The sequence below is a fragment of the Rhinatrema bivittatum genome, chromosome 6, assembly GCF_901001135.1.
Source record: "Rhinatrema bivittatum chromosome 6, aRhiBiv1.1, whole genome shotgun sequence".
In the NCBI taxonomy this organism is placed as follows: Eukaryota; Metazoa; Chordata; class Amphibia; order Gymnophiona; family Rhinatrematidae; genus Rhinatrema; species Rhinatrema bivittatum.
In genome coordinates this window covers 87,788,919-87,807,026 of record NC_042620.1, presented here as the reverse complement: position 1 = coordinate 87,807,026, position 18,108 = coordinate 87,788,919, and the positions used below count along the sequence as shown (strand labels likewise).

General features: G+C 47.0%; 1 protein-coding gene across 16 annotated transcripts in view; it reads left to right on the top strand.

The window, feature by feature from the left end:
• Nucleotides 1-18,108, top strand: part of BAZ2B (bromodomain adjacent to zinc finger domain 2B) — a 1,147,511-nt gene that overhangs the window by 802,249 nt on the left and 327,154 nt on the right. The gene's annotated exons all lie outside the window — the stretch shown is intronic.

Sequence of the window (18,108 nt, the reverse complement as noted above, 5' to 3'; positions counted from 1 at the left end):
TCCGTTACCCCGTCTACCAGAAGACAGGTCAAGGAGGAGCCAGCGTCCCGTTTCCAGACCATCCAGAGGTAGAAACTCGCAGCGCTTCAACCCTTATAGGTCTCACTATCAAGCACCTCATTCTCAGGCCAGGAATCAGCCCTTTCGGGCTAAGCACACCAAGAAGAGAACAGGCCCGGGTTCTGGCCCCGGCCGTAACCCACAATGACAATCAGCCGACCCATCCGAGAGTAGCAGCCATAGGGGGCAGGCTAACCCTCTTCTACCGCAGGTGGGTCAAGATCACTTCGGACCAGTGGGTCCTCGCCATCATCCGGGAAGGATATTACCTGGATTTCTTTCGGCTTCCGCCGAACAAGTTTGTGGAATCTCCTTGTTCGCCACTCAAGACAGTGGCACTAGAAGTGACCTTACAGAGGCTCCTGGCCCTAAAAGCCATAATCCCAGTACCTGCGGAAGAGGTAACTTCTGGGCATTATTCCATTTATTTCATAGTACCCAAGAAAGAGGGCACATTCAGGCCCGTCCTGGACCTCAAGTCAGTCAATCGACACCTACGGGTCCCCAGCTTTTGCATGGAAACTCTACGGTCTGTCAAGAATTCAGTACAGCCAGGGGAGTTTCTCACCTCCCTAGATCTGTCAGAAGCCTACCTGCATATCCCAATCCATCGGGATCACCAGCGCTATTTACGCTTCAAAGTCCTGAATCAGCACTTCCAGTTCCGGGCCTTACCCTTCGGGTTAGCCACCGCGCCGCGGATCTTTACCAAGGTAATAGTAGTAGTGGCAGCGGCACTCAGGAAGGAAGGAATCCTCGTCCATCCCTACCTGGACGATTGGCTGATCAGGGCAAAGTCACCGGAGGAGAGTCACAGGGCAACCAACAGAGTTATAGCTCTTCTGGAAAGCCTAGGATGGGTAGTCAACATAAAGAAGAGTTCCCTACAGCCATCCCAGTTGCTGGAATACCTAGGGGTCCAATTCGACACCCAAGCAGACAAGGTCAGCCTGACCTCCAAGAGAAAGTCAAAACTCCGGAATCATCTGCAGGTCCTGCTGAGCGCCACTCGGCCCACAGCTCGGGATTATCTACACGTCCTTGGCCTCATGGCATCCACTCTGGAGGTGGTGCCATGGGCGCGGGCTCATATGAGACCTTTGCAACATGCCCTTCTATCTCGATGGAGTCCACGATTACAGGACTACACAATACACCTGCCTCTACCAGCCAGAGTATGGAATCAACTACGCTGGTGGTTGCGGCCCGGCCACTTGAGCCGGGGGTCAAGAATGTCCTCCCCAACCTGGATTCTGCTCACCACAGATGCCATCCTGAATGGGTGGGGAGCACACTGCGAGGAGCTCACCGCCCAAGGGCGGTGGACCAGAGAAGAATCAAGGTGGAATATCAACTGACTAGAGGCACGGGCAGTCAGGCTAGCGTGCCTGCGATTTGCCCACCGACTTCGCAACAGAGCGGTCAGAGTGATGTCAGACAACGCCACCACGGTGGCATACATCAACCGACAGGGCGGGACCAGGAGCCAACAAGTGTCCCTAGAAATAACTCCCCTGATGATTTGGGCAGGACATCTCAGCCGTACACATCGCCGGGAAGGACAACACTGCGGCAGACTTCCTCAGCAGAGAAAGCCTAAACCCGGGAGAATGGCAGCTGTCACCCACAGCCTTTCAGATAATTGTGGATCACTTGGGGATGCCAGCCATGGACCTATTAGCAGACAGGTCCAATGCTCAAGTTCCCAGATATTTCAGCTGCCGGTGGGATCCTCGCGCGCAGGGAATCAATGCCCTGGTACAGCCGTGGCCTCAGGGGATCCTGCTATACGCATTTCCTCCATGGCCCCTCTTGGGCGCCATTGTTCACAGGATTCAGCGACACAGAGGTCTAGTTCTTCTAGTGGCCCCGGACTGGCCAAGAAGACCCTGGTACGCAGACATGAGAAGACTACTGGCAGGGAACCCTCTACCTCTGCCTCCATACCGGGACCTGCTACGGCGAGGATCCAGCTCAATTCTCTCTTACGGTCTGGCCATTGAGAGGGCTAGACTGAAGAAAAGAGGATACTCAGAGCCGGTGATAGATACACTCCTCCGAGCACGCAAGTTCTCCACATCACTAACATATATCAGGATCTGGAAGATTTTTGAAGCCTGGTGCGATTCTCACAGCACCAATTCGCATACCGCAACGATTCCTATCATTTTGGACTTCCTGCAGGATGGACTTCACAAGGGTTTGTCCCTCAGCTCCATCAAGGTTCAGGTAGCAGCACTGTCTTGCTACGGTCCCCGGAGTGATGGCACTACCATTGCCAAGCACCCAGATGTTTCACGTTTCCTGAAAGGAGTCAAGCACATTCGCCCACCACTGAAGTGGCCAGTACCCTTGTGGAACCTCAACCTAGTGTTGGAATTTCTAGCGGGATCAGCCTTCAGGCCCCTTCGAGGCCTGTCTCTCCGTCTATTGACCTTGAAGATGGTGTTCTTGCTGGCTGTGTGTTCAGCACGCCGCATCTCAGAGCTACAAGCACTATCCTGTCGTGATCCATTCCTCAGAATTACTCCAGAGGCCATCCATCTTCGTACAGTTCCTTCCTTTTTACCCAAAGTGGCCTCACACTTTCACCTTAACCAAACCATATCCTTGCCTACCACGGAAGGTTTGAAGAAATCAGAAGAAGGTCGAATACTACGTCATCTCAACATCGGCAGACTACTGTCCAGATACCTGGAAATGTCAGAAGCAGTACGAAAGACGGACTACCTGTTCGTCCTGCACAGCGGGAAGAAGCAAGGGGAAGCAGCCTCACGGCCGACCATCGCCCGCTGGATTAAAGAAGTTATCAAGGCAGCCTACGTAGCGGCAGGAAAACCACCACCTCTACAGGTCAAGGCTCATTCTACCAGAGCACAATCAGCCTCTTGGGCTGAAGCTAAGCTGCTGTCGCCTGCAGAGATATGTAAAGCGGCGACGTAGTCCTCCCTCCATACCTTCTCCAGATTCTACCGTCTGGACGTTCATGCCAGGGAGGACACCGCATTTGCGAGGGCGATCCTACACGGTCCTCGGGCAGCCTCCCGCCCAGTCCGGGAGTAGCTTTTGTACATCCCATTTGTTTTGAGTCCATCTGCTACACGCTAGGAAATGTTAAGATTACTTACCTGGTAATCTCCTTTTCCTTAGTGTATGCAGATGGACTCAGCATCCCGCCCGGCTGCCGGTATACATGGGGATTCGCTGACTCACGGTAAGCCATGTTTTGCTTATGATAGGGCTTCTACCCTGCCGGGTGTCGACACCTTCCGGTTGAGAACACTGGCGATCTCCAGCTACCATCAATTGGTCAGGGTAATCCTGTTGATTAATCGATTGGTCAGTACACATATGGCTATAACAGCTTTGCAAGGAAGATTACTGAATTGCTTCACTTCCTGTGGGGGTATATGTACCCGTGCTGACGTCAGATCCGTCTCCAACTGCTAGCACAAGCACACTATACCCATTTGTTTTGAGTCCATCTGCATACACTAAGGAAAAGGAGAGTACCAGGTAAGTAATCTTAACTTTTTTTTTTTTTAATTTATCATTTTTCAATTTTACACTTTGATAATCCTTCCAAAATTATAAACATTGCACTTTGCAATTTTTAGCATTACAAATTTATAACACAAATTTTATATGTATCCTTTACCCCATGCATTTATAATAAAGGATATTCAAAATATATTAATCCAAGAGCTACCTAGAAGTGAGGACAAACAGAAAATATTATCAGGAGTATCAAGAAATCATAAAGAAAAAAGGCTATTGCACAGAAACACAGTGACATTCTAAATAGACCTACTACCTCTTAAGCATTGGGAGATGATGTTACAGGCCTTCAATAAACTGCCGCATTTGGTCAGTTTGAAAAAACACAAAAGTTTCTTCCCCTTTCTTTACAATGCATTTGCAGGGGTATCGTAATGAAAATGTGAAACCCAATGAGATGGCATTTTGTCGAAAAGATACAAATTCTTTTCTGCGATACTGAATAATTGGAGCCATATCAGGGTAAAGAATGTAAATTTTAATTGCTTAAGGGTAATGTTTTACTTGATACAGGATATCTTTAAAGACAAAACGGATCATTGTCACACAAGTGGGTCCACATGAATGTGGGGGTGCCATGCAGAACATTTTCCAGAACTTACTTTCTGGCAGACTTGCAAAATCGGTCCTGGGCATGCACAGGGTTTCCTGAAAACTTGTAACCCCACAACTACCTGAATTTTGTCTGACGCAGTTGCTAGACATCCACAAATAATACCCACAATTGCAGATTTTTTTCCACTTTATTGTACCCTTCACACTTCAACACCTTTATTAATTTTCCTTTAGTTCACCTTGAGTTTTTAGCACTTAGTAGAGATGTGAATCGTGTGATCGATCGTCTTAACGATCGATTTCGGCTGGGAAGGGGAGGGAATCGGATCGTCGCAGTTTGGGTTTTTTAAATATTGTGTAAATCGTGTAAATCGAAAACCGGCACACTAAAACATCCCTAAAACCCACCCCGACCCTTTAAAATAAATCCCCCACCCTCCCGAACCCCCCCAAAATGCCTTAAATTACCTGGGGTCCAGTGGGGGGGGAGGGGAAGGGGGAGGGCGGGAAAACCGGCACACTAAAACAACCCTAAAACCCACCCCGACCCTTTAAAATAAATCCCCCACCCTCCCGAACCCCCCCAAAATGCCTTAAATTACCTGGGGTCCAGAGGAAGGGTCCCGTTGTGATCTTTTACTCTCGGACCTCCGTGCGTTGTAGAAATGGCGCCGGCGCTACCTTTGACCTGTCATATGACAGGTCAAAGGTAGCGCCGGCGCCATTTTGTTTTTTTGTCCCCCGACGTCAGGAGAGTAGGAGATCGCTCCCGGACCCCCGCTGGACCCCCAGGGACTTTTGGCCAGCTTGGGGGGGCCTCCTGACCCCCACAAGACTTGCCAAAAGTCCAGTGGGGGTCCGGGAGCGATCTCCTACCGCGAACCGTTTTTCCATACGGAAAAACGATTCGACTGCAGGAGGTCGTTCCGGACTCCCAGGGACTTTTGGCCAGCTTGGGGGGGGGCCTCCTGACCCCCACAAGACTTGCCAAAAGTCCAGCGGGGGTCCGTAACGACCTCCTGCAGTCGAATCGTTTTTCCGTACAGAAAAACGATTCGCGGTAGGAGATCGTTCCGGACCCCCGCTGGACTTTTGGCAAGTCTTGTGAGGGTCAGGAGGCCCCCCCAAGCTGGCCAAAAGTCCCTGGGGGTCCAGCGGGGGTCCGGGAGCGATCTCCTACGCTCCTGACGTCGGGGGACAAAAAAACAAAATGGCGCCGGCGCTACCTTTGACCTGTCATATGACAGGTCAAAGGTAGCGCCGGCGCCATTTCTACAACGCACGGAGGTCCGAGAGTAAAAGATCACACCGGGACCCTTCCTCTGGACCCCAGGTAATTTAAGGCATTTTGGGGGGGTTCGGGAGGGTGGGGGATTTATTTTAAAGGGTCGGGGTGGGTTTTAGGGTTGTTTTAGTGTGCCGGTTTTCCCGCCCTCCTCCTTCCCCTCCCCCTTCCCCCGATTTACGATTTTTTGACGATAAATCGGGGGAATTGTTATTGTATCGCGGCTCTAACGATTTTTGACGATTTAAAATATATCGGACGATATTTTAAATCGTCAAAAAACGATTCACTTCCCTAGCACTTAGTTTTACTTTATTTTTTACTTTATTTTTGCTATCAGCAAACACATTTTTTTCTTCCCTCAGTAGTGGACTTTATTCTTTTCTTATTCTTGAAATGTCTTGATCTTAAAGAAATAATTGTTTTGTTTTATTTTGCCTTGCCGATTTTCTTGATAATAGCAGAGAAGCAAGTTAGTAGCATTAAAAATTACCCAGGATGCAGACACAAGATATTCTTTGTTTATTATCACCAAGAGTGCTTCAAGTGCTTTCATGAGACCCATGTTTCTGTCTGTTATGCTCAAGAATGTCAGAGTGGTTTGGACATGGCAGGAGATGCTCAGAGTTTACCTAGCCTTTAAAACTAAATCCAGCAAGAAGCTAACCTCAAAAGCCAGATATAAGGCTCAGAAACTGACCACAGTCATACTGATGGCCAGGGCTTGCCAAAGAAATCCTCAGTGCATACGACACCTTGCTGCAAGTCCCAGAAGTTGAGCCAAGTCTGGATTTCCTTGTTTATATCTGGAGAAGTGCTCAAAGTACTCAAGTCAAGAACTGAAACATGCTTTCTTCCAAAGGACAGTCAGAGGGATTCAAGAGACACTTTGAAAAGGCCATCAGATGTCCAGTTGCTTATGAGGCCTCCCATGGTGTTGTCTGCAGCAGTGTTCAAGAAAAAGGAAAACAGAATGCTCACTGAGCAATCAGCATGTCAGACATGTTGAGATTCATGTTTTGGGATCCTGATCACCAATGGCTGCATTGCATGACCTCTCTTGTGGTGCATCTCCATCTGCACTGAGTGAAGTGGCACCAAAACTGGTTTGGTCCCTGCACCAGTCTCGGCCCTGAATACATCAAAGCTCAAAATGGACCGGTTGGTTTTACCAAAGTTAGGTCTTGTCAGATGAATCTAAGCAGTTTCTTTGATTGGATGACTAGAGAATTAGATCAGGGAAAGCACTAGATGTAGTGTACTTGAATTTCAGTGAGGCCTTTAACGCAGTTCTGTGTAGGTGATGTATAAACAAATTGAGTGCCTTAGGGTATAGGCCCTAAAATAACTGGATTAGAAGCTGGTTATATGGGAGGTGACAAAGGGTAGTGGTAAATAGAGTTCATGCCAAGGAAAGGGAGGTTACCAGTAGTGTGCTACAGGGCTTGATCCTTGGTCAGGTTCTGTGAAACATTTTCATAAGCAATATTGGATAAGTGCTATTGGGAAAGGTTTGCATTTTTTGAGGATGATACCAAAATCTGCAATAGGGAAGACACTTTGGAAGGTGTAGAAAATATGAGGAGGGATCTTATTTAGTTTGAGGAATGCTCTAGAAGTCTGGAAGGTAAAATGTAATGCTAAAAATGTAGGGTCATGCACAATATAGGGGTGAAATTCTTCTATGCACAAAGCAAGAGCAGGATCTGAGAGTGATCCTATCTTATGATCTTAAGGTGACCACATGGGGTAAGTAAGGTGACATCAAAAACCAGAAGCATGCTTAGGTACATAAGAAGAGAAATAGCCAATAGGAAAGGGGAGTTGATATTGCCTCTGTTCACATATTTGGTGAGTCCTCATTTGGAATACTATGTACAATTCCAGAGAGCGTAACTTCCAAAGAATATAAACCAAATAGAATTGGTTCAGAAGTCAGCTACTAAAATGGCCAATGGTCTTCATAGTAAGGCATATGGGGATAGATCTAAGATCTAAACAAATATACCCTGGAGGAAAGAACGGAAAGAGTAGATACAATACAGACATTTAAATACCTTCAACAAATAAATATCCCAGAGGCAGGCCTCTTTGAAGATAAGAGGTTCTGGAATGAGTGATTAGAGTGAAAAGGTGTATACCTGGGAAAAATCTAAGGAAATATTTCTTTACAGAAAGGGTAGTAAACACATGGATCGACCTCCTTATGCTGATGGTGGCAGCAAGAACAGTATCAGAATTCAAGAGAGTATGGGACAAGCTCAAAAGTTCTCTGAGGGAGAGAATGATGGGCTGTATGGTCTTTATCTGCTGTCATATTCTGTTTCTATGACCTCTTGATCTTAAACTTTCATTCTGTGGAAAATGCTTCCTTCTGTTACTCTGTTAAACCTGCTAGATATTTAAATTTTTGTATATATCTCCTTTCCCTTCTTTCTTCAAGAGAATACATATTTAGTTCCCTCATTCTCTGTGTGTCCATGCCCCATTTTGATGGCCTTCCTTTGAAATGCTTCTATTTTGGCAATGTATTGTTATAAATTTACTCTCCACAACTAAATACAGATTTCAAGGTTGTGTCTCACTGGAAATATGTGACAGGTAATACTACTATCCTCTTTATATTAGTGATTCTTCTATTTATACATCTAAGTATACTATTAGCTTTGTCGATGGGGACAAAGCTAAGTGGCTACCTTGAGGTAATCGGACATTATTATCTCCAGGTCACCTCCAAAAAGGTATTTTGCCCTTAGATTTCTGTATCCAAAATGCTAGTAAAGTGGCAGGAAACTAAAAAACCCTAGTGGGCCTGGTGGCCCAATACCTCACTAAACTGAAACTGTCTGGAAAAGCACCTAAAGCATCCTCTCTTCCCCTTCCTCTCTCTGAATTAAGCAAATAAATGAGGCCTCTAAGTCCTCTTCTTATGCCTGCCCTCCCACAACCCTTCTGCCCCACCCAGTATCCCCCAAAACGCTCAGGCCCCTTGCAGCAGAAGAGGACTAGAAGGCTCATCTAATACCATTCCCAGCATCCCAAGGGAGAGGACTCTAGAAGTCTAGCAAGCAATACAGGCTTCAAACTCCCCTGCCCCAGCTTCCAGAGGCCCCGCATACCTTGCTGCAGAAGAGGACTGGAAGGCTTATCTGCTTACCTTTCCTAGCAGCCCCTGGGAGAGGACTTTAAAGGTCATAGTGAGGGAGCCAGGCTTTGAATGCCCCAGCTTCCAGAGGCCCGCACCCCTTGCAGCAGAAGAGGACCTCTTTATTCTCCCAGGACGAGCAGGATGGTAGTACTCACATGTGGGGTGCGTCACTGGATGGAGCCCTATCACAGAAGACTTTTCTTTCAAAGTTTCTAGAACTTTTGACTGGCACACTGAGCATGCCCAGCATGCCATGATTCCTCGAGCCACAGGGGTATCACGTCAGTCTCTTTTTTTCCACGCTGTAGTTTGCCTCACGGTTAGGAGCTCTAAGAGAATTCTCACACATTTCCTCATGGAAAAATCTTATAATTTACCTCAAAAACATATTCCCTCATAGGGGTCTCCCATCGGGAAAAGTGTTCCATCGTTCGGTGAGTAAAAATTACTACCCGGATCGGTTCCCGCTGCCACCTTTTCTTGGTGCCCGCAGGCCATTGACTGTTTTTGGGCCTCAACTGCCATTATGGCAACAGGTTTCTGATAATGTCCGGAATGCCCCCGAACCATGTCGATTACCAACCCACACGACGTGTCTACTTGCCCAAGTTGTGCCCATATGACTCCGAAGGGTAGGTGGGCTCGCCTCGACAAGATGGAAACCCTGTTTAAAATTAAACTGACTCTATCGACATCCACCCAATCGTCACCGGCAGGAACATTGAAAAAGTTGATCATTAAACCTCGCCGGGAGCGCCAGGGCAGCGGTGACCATCCATCACCAACTCCGTCTAAGGCATCGACAGCATCTACATCGGCGCTGGGGAAAGACCGGGCCGATCACTGAAGGAAGCACCAGCACCAACGCGAGTCCACTCCCGGTGCCGGCACCAACACCACATCTGCTTCGATGGCTATCAAGCCACTTGTGAAGAGGACACGGGTAGAGGAGTTGTTAACACCCTCTCCACCCGAACTGCCAAGACGATCCCCACCGATATCAGCACCAGGTACTGAGCTCCCACAGGTCCCTGTGGAGGTGCCAGTAGCGCCTAGCCTGCCACCCCCTGTAGCTGTCATACCCACACCAACTTTCAGGGAGGAACTGGATGGTTTTATCTGCCAGGCAGTGCTCGATGCTCTCCGAGACCTACAGCTATTGGTGCTGGCCCCCATACCAGCACCGACACCGGAGCCATCAATATTTGCACCGTTGCTAACCAGGCTGGATACACTCATCGGTGCCCTTCCAACACAACCTGGACCACCAATGCCAAAGCAGCCCGCGCAACCCCTGAAAGCCCCGATTCCAATTCCCAGGTCTTCAGACGAAGACACGGATTCCAGTCCCATTTCACCGATACCTGGTCCATCAGGGCTCTCGGGACTGAGAGGCCCGCATTTTCCATCGATGCCTCCGGTGCCAGCGAAATCTGCATCGATGCCATTGCACCATCCATCGAGGTCATCGAAGGATCCATCGGTGCCAATACGTCCTATACCTCCAACCTTCTTCCCTCCTTCAGGATCTCGACTAGAGACGTTTTCTGACACATGGGAAGATGTGGACACCGAAGCTTCCACGGAGGATATTTTGTCGGAACAATCTCCTCTGGAGGAAAGGAGAAAATCTCCCCCGGAAGACCTCTCCTTTGCCAGTTTTGTTAGAGAGAAGTCAGAGACAATTCCCTTTGATCTCATTAAAGGACACTAGGCACAAAACATTGGAAGTTCTCCAATTTGTTGATGCTCCAAAGGAAGTCGTAGCAATCCCAGTACACACAAGGTACTAGTAGATCTACAACATCGTGTCTGGGAGCATCCTTGTGCTGTTCAGCCAGTGAATAAAAGGACAGATGCAACTTATTTTGTCCAACACATCCCTGGATTCCAAAAACCACAACTACCTCATCAGTCAGTGGTAGTTGAATCTGCACAAAAGAAATCCAGAAGACTGCGACCACATTCTTTACTCCTCCTGGTAAAGATCAAAAATTCCTAAGAACATAAGAAAATGCCATACTGGGTCAGACCAAGGGTCCATCAAGCCCAGCATCCTGTTTCCAACAGTGGCCAATCCAGGCCATAAGAACCTGGCAAGTACCCAAAAACTAAGTCTATTCCATGTTATCATTGCTAATGGCAGTGGCTATTCTCTAAGTGAACTTAATAGCAGGTAATGGACTTCTCCTCCAAGAACTTATCCAATCCTTTTTTAAACACAGCTATACTAACTGCACTAACCACAGCCTCTGGCAACAAATTCCAGAGTTTAATTGTGCGTTGAGTAAAAAAGAACTTTCTCCGATTAGTTTTAAATGTGCCCCATGCTAACTTCATGGAGTGCCCCCTAGTCTTTCTATTATCCGAAAGAGTAAATAACCGATTCACATCTACTCGTTCAAATAACCGATTCACATCTACCTAATATGTCCGTCCTGGACATATTAGGTTGAAAAATGTTTCAAGGAGCTATGCTGGTGTCACTAATAGCTGCATACCAACTTTACATGACACAGTATCAGAGGAATCTGTGGAAACAGGTTCAAGAAGTAGCCGACTCTCTTCCTCAACAACAGCAAGATGCTCTCAATGCCATATTACATAAAGGCCTTGAGGCTGGTAAACATGAAGTTTTTGCTGCTTACGACTATTTTGAGACAGCTTCTCGTATGTCAGCGACAGGAATCAGTGCCAGGAGATGAGCCCGGCTAAAAGCCTCTGACCTGAGACCTGAAATCCAGGACAGACTTGCTGATTTACCATGCACCGGTGAAAAGCTATTTGGTGACAAGATACAAGATGCAGTGGCTCAATTGAAAGACCACAATGAAACCCTGCGCCAATTATCAACAGTGACTATCAAGGCCCCTTCTTCTGCGAGAAGATCAACCAGAAAGGACCCTAAAAAACCATTTTATCGCCCACACAGTTACTACCCACCTCCATCTCGCGTGAAGACAGCTAGGCCATCTCAGAGAGGACATCCTCGACAGCCTAAAACATCCAGATCTCAGCCTCCTTCACAAACAGGCCAAGCATCTGGATTTTGAAACCTTTCCAGAGAACAGCAGCACCTCCACAAATCCAGAACCAGATTTACCAGGAGGTCGAATTCATCACTTCATAACCAATTGGTTCAACATTACCAAAGACCAATGGGTTATTTCCATCATAACCCAGGGATACCATCTAAACTTTCTCACGGTACCCCAGGATTCACCACCCAATCCACTGTGGATGCAAAAGATCACACAACTCTTCTAGAGTCAGAACTGTCCACCCTTCTGGGTGCCAAGGCCGTGGAACCTGTTCCTCGAGCACAGCAGGGCAGAGGGCTCTACTCCCACTATTTTCTCATTCCAAAGAAATCAGGTGGCCTCCGCCCCATCTTAGACCTCCACAATCTCAACAAATTTCTACGAAAAGAAAAATTCAGGATAGTGTCCTTGGGCACCATGCTTTCCCTTCTGCAAAAAGGAGATTGGCTCTGTTCTCTGGATCTTCAAGACGCTTATGCTCACATTCCAATCTTCCCACTTCACCGCAAGTATCTACGGTTCCTAGTGGGACATCAACACTTTCAGTACCAGGTTCTGCCTTTTGGACTGACCTCGGCACCCTGTGTATTTACAAAATGCCTAGCAGTTGCTGTGGCCTATCTACGCAGGCAAAGCATACATGTCTTTATCTCGACGACTGGCTAATCAAGAGCCAATCAAAGCAAGGAACTCTCGACACGCCCAAGCTCACTACCCATCTGCTATGCTCGTTAGGATTTCTCATCAATTACCAAAAATCCCACCTAACTCCATCTCACTTCCTAACTTTCATCGGAGCGGACTTGGACACCACAGTAGCAAAGGCCTTCCTGCCCAACAACCATGCAGACACACTCTCCAAGCTAGCCACGTCTCTGCACTCAAAACACACAGCGTCAGCCCATGAATTCCTAACGTTGCTGGGCCACATAGCTTCCACGGTCCACATCACTCCTATGGCCAGGCTGGCCATGAGAAAAACTCAATGGACCTTGAAATCTCAATGGCTCCAAGCCAGTCAACCGCTTTCATCTCAGATTCCAATAACCTACCAGTTATGTTTATCACTTCTCTGGTGGACGAACAAAACAATTTGCTAACAGGTCTACCCTCCCGCAATTAGTTCCGCGAGTAACTTTAACCACAGATGAATCCACCTTAGGTTGGGGAGCTCATGTGAACAATCTTCAAACTCAAGGTACCTGGACACAGCTCGAATCAACATTTCAGATCAAACTCAAGGTAACTGGACACAGCTCGAATCAATGTTTCAGATTAACTTCCTAGAGCTTTGAGCTATATGTTATGCTCTATATGCGTTCAAGGACTGTCTTTCACACAAGACTGTTCTCATACAAACAGACAACACAATTGCAATGTGGTACCTGAACAAACAGGGAGGCACGGGCTCTTATCTCCTCTGCCAAGAAGCCACGCAGATCTGGGCCTGGGCCCTAGCACATTCCATGTATCTCCGGGCCACTTACCTGGCAGGCATATAAAACGTGGTAGCAGATCGCCTCAGTCAACAGTTCCATCCCCACGAGTGGTCACTGGATCCTGTGGTAATGACCAGAATCTTCCAACGCTGGGGTCAACCAACAATAGACCTCTTTTTGTGTCTGAACTGAATCACAAAGTGGACAGATTCTGCTCCCTGGACAGGCAGTGAAACAAGTTAGCCATGGACGCCTTTGCTCGCCCCTGGAACACGGGCCTCCTATACGCATATCCCCCGATACCGCTGATAGCCAAAACTCTCGTGAAGCTACAACAGAACAAAGAGTCAATGATACTCATAGCCCCATATTGGCCTCGACAAGTATGGTTTCCCATGCTTCTCGACCTCTCGATCCAATAACCCATTCGCCCGGGCACAGCGCCCACTCTCATAACTCAGAACCAAGGCATGTTACGCCATCCGAACCTTCAGATCCTATCCCTCACAGCTTGGATGTTGAAATCTTGATCCTCCAACCGCTCAACCTTTCAACTAATGTCTCTCAAGTGCTTGTAGCTTCACGAAAGCCTTCCACACGAAAATCCTATCGTTCTAAGTGGAATAGGTTTACCATATGGTGCATGCAAAAAGGTATAGACCCTTTTTCCTGCCCCACTCCATCTCTATTAGACTATCTCTGGCACCTTTCAGACTCTGGTCTCCAGACCTCTTAGATGAGGGTACACCTGAGTGCCATCTCAGCGTACCACAAGAGAGTAGGGGATGCCCCGGTAACAGCGCAACACCTTGTGAGTACATTTATGAGGGGTCTATTACAACTTAAGCCCCCTTTATGGCCACCAGTCACTGAATGGGACCTAAATGTAGTACTTACAAGGCTCATGCGCTCCCCGTTTGAGCCTATAGACTCATGCGATGTTAAATTTCTTACATGGAAAGTTCTCTTCCCTAGTAGCCATTACATGTGCTCGAAGGGTTAGTGAGTTGCAAGCACTTGTTACATACTCTACATGACCGAGTGGTCCTCCGTACTCACCCTAAATTCCTTCCCAAGGTAGTTACTGACTTCCACTTGAATCAGTCTATTGTCTTGCCCACATTTGTCCCAAGGCCTCACTCTCACCAAGGGGAGAAAGTTTTACACACCTTGGACTGTAAACATGCACTTGCATTTTACCTAGACTTCACTGCAGTCCATAGGAAATCCACCCAACTCTTTGTTTCTTTTGATAAAAACAAACCGGGAGTTGCAGTGGGCAAACAAACTCTCTCCAATTGGCTAGCAGACTGGATTGAATTCTGCTATAACAAAGCAGGCCTTCCTCTCCAGGGACGAGTGAAGGCGCACTCAATGAGAGCCATGACAACCTCAGTAGCACACTATCGTTCAGTACCGATTGTTGACATCTGTAAAGCTGCGACATGGAGCTCTCTTCACACATTTGCAGCGCATTACTGCTTGGTCAAGGAAGGACGCCAAGACTCTCTGCCTTTGGCCAATCTGTCTTGAAGAACTGATTTCCAGTATAATCCCAACTCCTTCCACATACAAACTGCTGTGATTTTCAGGCTGCCTCATTTTTCCCCAACAGCACACAAGTAGTTGTGCCTGTTGCACAAGTTGTGCTGTTGGTCCATTTAAATATGAGTCAGCCTATAGCTTGCTAATCACCCACATGTGAGGACTACCATCCTGCGTGACCTGGGAGAAAGCAGATTTGCTTACCTGTAACAGGTGTTCTCTCAGGAGAGCAGGATGTAGTCCTCATGAAAGCCACCCCACGGAGTTGGGTCCGAAATGTTTTATTTTATTTTTCGCTCACACCTTTTGCTACAAACAAGACTCAAGGGAGAGACCCATGTGGCTCGAGGGATCATGGCATGCTGGGAATGCTCAGTGTGCCAGTCAAAAGTTCTAGAAACTTTGACAGAAAAGTTTTCTGTGATAGGTCTCCATCCAGTGACGTCACCCCACATGTGAGGACTATATCCTGCTGTCCTGGGAGAACACCTGTTACAGGTAAGCAACTCTGCTTTATACTCTATCCATTTACCTTGCTTTACCTTATCTGTTTACTAGATCTTATCTGTTTTTATTTGATTTTATATGTTTTGATTTTACATGGCAATTGTTTGGTAGCAGTAATTTGGTATAGATTTTATACAGAAGGAATTTAATTCAAAACAAGAGTCAATAAAGTGAGTAACTATAGACTAAAAGTACTTTAGGATAGCTTTACATACCTGCTCACTTAGAAATTTTAGCTCGATAACAAATCAACAAAATTATGATGCAGAAAGTAGTCCAGCAGCGAGTGGGAGACTTTTCAGTCTTTTGCTCTGAGTGCCACATGCATAATTATCTCCTAGCTGTCAAGAGGTTCTGTGTGTACACTAGGTGCCAAGAGATCCTAGCCCTCGGCAGACGAGTCCTATCTCTGGAGGCTAGAGTGGCAGACGTTGAAGAGCTGAGGAGATCTTCAGGAACATAGTAGAGATATTCCACCTCCGATCTGGTGCTGCTTTGGAGAGGGAAAGGTCACCTGGAAGGATAGTATCATCTTGATGAGGCAGGAAGCAATCCTGAGGCTAGGACCTTCCCTCAAGGTGATATACCATCCTCTTACACCAAGGATAGGTCTCCAGGGGCATGTGCCTGGGGGGGGGGGGGGGGGAGGGTTAGGACGACCGATATAGTTGGTGATTCGATTAATAGGAAGTTGATAGCTGGTTGGCTGGTGACATGAGTATCGCTTGCTAATTTGCCTGCCTGGTGCGAAGGTGGCAGATCTCACGCATCACATAGATAGGATTTTAGATAGTGTTTGGGAGGAGCCAGCTCTCTTGGTACATGTGGGTACCAATGACATAGAAAGTGCAGGAGGAACTTTCTGGAAGCAAAATTTAGGGTTTTAGGTAGAGAGCTGAAATCCAGAATCTCCAGGGTAGCATTCTCAGAAATGCTGCCCATTCTATGTGCAGGACCCTAGTTTCAGGCAGAGCTCCAGCGTATCAATGTGTGGATGAGATGATGGTACATGGAAGAGGGTCTTAGGTTTGTTAGGAACTGGGCTTCATTTTGGGGATAGGGGGGCCTTTTCTGAAAAGATGGTTTCCATCTTAATCAGAGTGGACACAGGCTGCTGGCACTAACCTTTTAAACTAGATGATGACGGAAAGCTGACAGTCGCTCAGAAGCGCATGATTCAGAATGATGTATCTTTGAAGGATAATAAGAGAACAGGAAAAATAGGGCATCCCAATAGATAGGTTGCAATAAATGCCAAAGTGGACCAGGTGTCTTTGTATCGTGCAGAAAGATTCCAAATTACACCTGTCAGCTGATTGAGCAGGTTGTTAATATAAACAAAAAAACATACTTTGAAACGTCTGTATACAAATGTTAGAAATCTAAACAATAAGATGGAAGAGTTAGTGTTTATAGCACTAGATGTAGAGAGAGATTTAACTGGCATTTCAGAGGCTTGGTGGAAGAAGGATAACCAATGGGACGCTGTGATATCAGGGTACAAATTATATCAAAATGATAGGATGGATCAACTTGGTGGAGGGGTGGCACTATATGTTAAAGAGAGCATTGAGTCAAACAGGTTAAAAGTTCTGCAGGAAACAAAATGCAGTGTTGAATTTTTATTAGTAGAAATTCCAGGTGAAAAGGGGAATAAAATAGTAGTGGGGTGTATTATGTCCACCTGGCCAGAATGAACTAACAGACCATGAAATGCTAAAAGAAATTAGGGAAGCTAACAAAATAAGAAGCACAGTAATACTGGTGATTTCAATTACGCCAGTATTGACTGGGTGAATGTTACATCAGGACATTCAAGAGAGGCAAGGTTCCTAGATGAAACAAATGACTGCTTCATGGAGCAGCTGGTACAAGAACCAACAAGAGGGGAAACCATTTTAGATCTAGTCCTTCGTGGAACACTGAATTTGGTGTGAGAGGTAATGGTGTTGGAGCCACTTGGCAATAGTGATCACAACATTATCAAATTTGACTTAATAACTGGAGAGAGCACACTAAAGAAATCTACTGTGACAGTATTTAACTTTCAAAAAGATGACTGATAAAGTGAGGAAAATGGTTAGGAAAAAACTGAAAGGAGCAGCTGCAAAGATTGAGTTGAGCTCAGGCATGGATGATGTTTAAAAATACCATCTTGGAAGCCCAGACCAGATGTATTCCACACATTACAAAAGGTGGAAGTTAGGCTAAATGACTACTATGCACAAAGATAAATGCCACGGCAAAAAAGATGAGCGGGGGTCAAGACTGATTACCAGCTCAACCCGGGCCCACCAGTTGAAACTGCCCCGACACCTACAAGTGTCGAAAAAAGAATTAAGATCACACATGGCAATGGACCATACCCCCAAATCCCTGTAATCAATAAAGAGTGATGCCCTCCAGCCTTATCCTCAGTAAAGAGTACCCCCCCCATTCTTCTTTCCAAAGACATAACGGCTGAGCCTGTGTCCCCCCCCCCCCCCCACCCCAGTAGTACTCCTAAATGGTTGGGGGTATAGTGCCCCTATCCCTCCCTCTCCCCCATCCCCCAATATATAAAAAAAATGCATTGGTAGTTCATGGGAAGGGTCCTCCTCGGCTCCCCTGACCCCTTCCCATACCTCAAAACCGTCAAAACCCTGTTGTGGATCCCATGATGGGGCCCAAGGCAAGGTCAGGTTGGTGCCATTTTGAAAAATGGTATGACCAGGCCCGGGGTTAGGTGTCACCCCAGCCCCCATCACGTGATCCACAACAGGATTTTGAAGGTTTGGGGGTGCGGGAGGAGGGTCAGGGTCTTCCTCCCAAGATCTACCAGTGCATTTTTTAATACATTGGGGGATGGGGGCACTGTACTCTCAACGATTTTGGAGTAGTATTGGGGTGGAAGCAGTCTTAGCCTTCATGTCTTTGGAAAGAGGGGTGGGAGGGTACTCTTTAATGAGGACAGGTTTGGGGGGCCGCTCT